The sequence below is a fragment of the Oryza brachyantha genome, chromosome 12, assembly GCF_000231095.2.
Source record: "Oryza brachyantha chromosome 12, ObraRS2, whole genome shotgun sequence".
Lineage (NCBI taxonomy): Eukaryota > Viridiplantae > Streptophyta > Magnoliopsida > Poales > Poaceae > Oryza > Oryza brachyantha.
Window position 1 is genome coordinate 10955393 of NC_023174.2, and position 4135 is coordinate 10959527.

Below are 4135 nucleotides of genomic sequence, written 5' to 3' on the forward strand. Positions count from 1 at the left end.
CATTGGAAATTACTGAACTAGTAACTAAAAATTCCCGAGCATTGGGCTGATAAATCCTCACACCCGAAAGATGCCCTCGTTTTGCAACTAAAAATTACTAAACTAGTACCTTTTATTCACAATACGAGTTTCATGGGCAATAAATATGGTGTCATGTAGATATTTTTGATGATGTGACAAAATATTAATGAAGAGAGAGATGAAATAAGATTCATAGAGATGAAATCTTCTATGCACTGTTACCTAGACAGCTTATGTTTTGATGTAACCTAGGAAACAATAATAGATGAAACTATGCATTGAGAAACAATAGATGAAACTATGCATTGAGAGAAGGGTGTTTTATCCTAGCTAGTTTTAAACTTTTTAGATAACATGTCACTTTAGGTAATCGTGTCCATGAAACTTACATTGAGGATGGTCTTTGTTTGACTCACGGCACCAAGGAAAGAATCCTGTCCCAATGGGTAATTTTAATTCAAACACGTGCTGTTGATTTCAAAAGATTGTAGAGTAGAGGTGCGTTCCTGATGGTTGTTGGTTCGATGAATGATGCTTTGGAAGTTTAATAATGCAATCATAGTGCTATTGATTAATTGATTATTGATAGTGTGGCTTCATGTGCAGTAGCTTGCCGAATTTCTCATGATTTTCCTTAACAATACCACCACACGGTATGTGTATAGACTATAGAGTATTTGTGCTAGATTGGGAAGATTGTTCTTGGCTATTCTTTTTTCTCCATAAATTTTCTCGACTACTTTTATTATAATCAAGAAGTAAATTTCAAGCTCCAAACCATGTTTCAAGTTAGATTTTTACAGCGGATTATGATTTTTTTGACAAATAATATTATATTAATAAAAAATCGTAAAATTAGAGACCATTTAAGAAAAATTGCAAATTTAGGGTCCTGTCGAACTGCCATAGTTCGATTGGCCCCCTATCGAATGGCTAGCAGTCGACTGGGTAGGCAATCGAAAGGCTGCGAGTTCGATTGGCATTTCGATAGGCCCTAGACAGGAGCCTGTCGAATTGGTGGTTGTTCGCAAGAGGCAGTGGGAGGGGCCTATGGCCGGTGGTTGTTCGACAGGGGCAATGGGAGTTTTCTATCGGCTAGCAGCAGTTCGACAAGCCGCGCAGTTCGACAAGCCGCGCAGTGCCAGGTGGTGGGCCCTATCGAACGGTGGGTGTTTGTAGGGGCCCCCGTCAAACAGCATCAGTTTGATATGGTCCAATCGAAGACCCACCGTTCGATAGGGTGCTAGCTTTGTGATTTTCCTATGATGACATCTAATTTTACGATTTCCATAACAATAATATTATTTCTCAAAAAAGTTCGATTTTTATTATTGTTGCTGGGAGAACCGTCATCCCTAACATCTCTGTATCGTTTTTAAAGGATAAATAAACATGAACAAATAACTCAACGATTTACGTGGAAAAACTCCTCAATATGAGGAGTAAAAAACCACGGGGCCTACTCAGCCCTCTCCAAAAATTCCACTATTTGGTAATGACAGTTACACAATTTTCAGTGGAATTCTCTCTATATTACAATGCTGGACACCACAAAGGCCACCATAGAATTATAGGCAAATGACTACAGGAAGCACAACACAACAAGAGGTACAGTTGTGAGCTTTTCTTATGTTCAGTAAAGCATCCCGGCAACTCCATGACAAACCGTGGTTCCAAAATGTGTGGAATTGACTATTCATGTAAAACCTATGTCTGTTTCATCCCATAATTATGTTGACCACTAAAAGTACCCCTTGATGAAAGCAAAATCCTCATGAATCTGGCAACCACTTATCTGAAATCTGACACAATACTATTAATACACTGTTTCTCTGAAGACACTTTAACTCATCAGTGATCATACAGAATTTCATACCAAACTTATTTGGACTAACCAATCCTGAAATTATGGAGTAATTATAAGAAAACTTTATATTTCACCTCTCGTTTATTTTTTATCGTTCTTGAAAAGTACTTTGAGGTACCAAAAAATTTAGTGTAAAATTTTGGTACCCCAAGGTATGATGTACATCAAGGGATTAAACTTTACATAAAAAATGTGAGACCTTCAGGTACTTTTGCAAGCATGGTAAAAAAACACTATAACAAAGCATCAATTATACTAAATGATATTGAGCTATTTGCAGCCATGAAGGCAGAACTCACATCTAGCATTTCATACATGTACTGCTTGGAAATAAATGCAAGTCCTATGTGGGCAGGCACTAAAAATATTAAATAAAAAAATCACACTCAATGTCGTTCTAATGGTATTGCTTGCCAGTTTGTGAAATGCCACTATGCTAGGATTGTGTATAACACTACATATGAAGTGAAAAGTCAAAATGTTGCTGATAGGATTGAAATTAAAACATTCAACAATGGCCATTCGAAGTAACGAAAGCCTTTAAAAAAAGTATGTTGTAGAAATCCAGGTATGTCAAATAAGAGATAGGAATGAACATGGAAGTAATTGTTACCTTAGACCAGTCTATAGTCTGATGTTGAGATGTGTCATTCCTGTTAATTCCCTGTACTACTGCTTCAACTCATCATTGTCACACAGCGAGACATCCAATTGTTGCAGTGAAGAGGGGAGACCATCCTTGGAAAGCGACCGGATGGCTGGACAGTCCCATATCTGTAATCTCCTGAGAGTGGGAAGTCTATGCAGACTAGAGGAGAGGCATTGCAGCTTACGACATGACACAAATGAGAGTTCCTAGAGGGAAGTGAGGAGCTGGAGGGCCTCCTCTTGTTTCTCCGTGAAATTCTCCACCTCGTCATTCTGTGAAAACCATAACTTTGTCAATGACGATGAGAGGAGGCTACAGATGGGTGCTGCAAGGACCCCTACGATGTCATCAGTGTAGAGTCTCTGCAGTTTAGATGATGAATGCTGAAGAAGAAGCTCATGGCCCTCTTCATCTTGCATACCCTGAAGCACGGTATCCCAGCCCATAAAGAATTTTGGGTTGACTGTATGGATAATTCTCTGAGATGACCTTGGGTGAGGATGGGCAAAATACCCTCTGATTTCAGTTCTTTGCCATGTTGGTTTATGAATAGTTCAGTGAGACTTGCTGAAGACAGTAAGAGCAGCAGTCCTTCCAGTTCATTTTCTTGTGTTGCTGAAGATGGTGACCACGCCTGATGCTGCTGCTCCTCTGCCTCCACAACACCTAGGCCCAGCTGTTGTATGCCTGGACAGTCCTATATACACAAAGTGGAGATATTTGAAAAGTGGGACAACATGTGTGTGCCTTCTTTTCCACTAAAACTGCATCTCTCGATGACGAGGGAATCAACTGCGAGTTTGTATCTTGTATTATTTGGGCCTTCTGATGGTACTATCAGATGTGGGCAACTTCTGATAATTAACCTATTTAGACCTGTTAAATTGTGGAAAGCTAACACTTTTTCGTCGAGGCTACACAAGTGTTTGTTTCCTTCAATAGTTAAAGAATTGTCAAATAGAAACAAACGCTCTAGTCCGGGTCTAACAGTTCTGATCGAAACATGCTGCAAAGTAGGGGTCCAAGGAATAGGAGGCAATGATGATAACTTTGCGCATTGATCAATTTCGAGTCCGTAGCTTTGGAAGCCATTGCTTGCTGCCATGCTGTTCAGGTGGATAACCACAATGCAGAAATGGTAGCTCGATGAGTTTAGCACAGTCCTCAATGTATAATGACTCTAGATTTGGAAACAAGTGGCAAGTGCCCTCAAGGTATGGTTTTTCCCCGGTCCAATATTTCAGTTTTGATAGCCCAACAATATGTAGACTTTTTAAACTACGAAATATTCGGCTTATGTCAAGGCCATCCTTCAATACTTTTTTATTGGGCAATTGCTGAAAAGGTGGAAGCACTTGCCAGGCCAAATTTTCTAGAAAAAGCATTTCCAAATTTCTGATTGTGATGGAACTACACAACCATGTTGGGCCAGCGGCTCCTCCATGCCCTATAGCAGATAGCGCCTCAAGATTGCAATGTGGTTCTAGTTTTTCAAGAACTTATTCTACTGTGTCAATCTTGATATCGTCTCGACTAGGATCCCACTCTACTTCTAACTCTTGTAAATGTGTTTTATGCTTTAATTTTGCTTGTCCTGC

General features: G+C 39.6%; 1 pseudogene; it reads right to left on the bottom strand.

Moving 5' to 3' along the window:
- Positions 1–2557: 2557 nt before the first annotated feature.
- LOC121056053 lies at positions 2558–3642 on the bottom strand (annotated as a pseudogene).
- Positions 3643–4135: the final 493 nt, after the last annotated feature.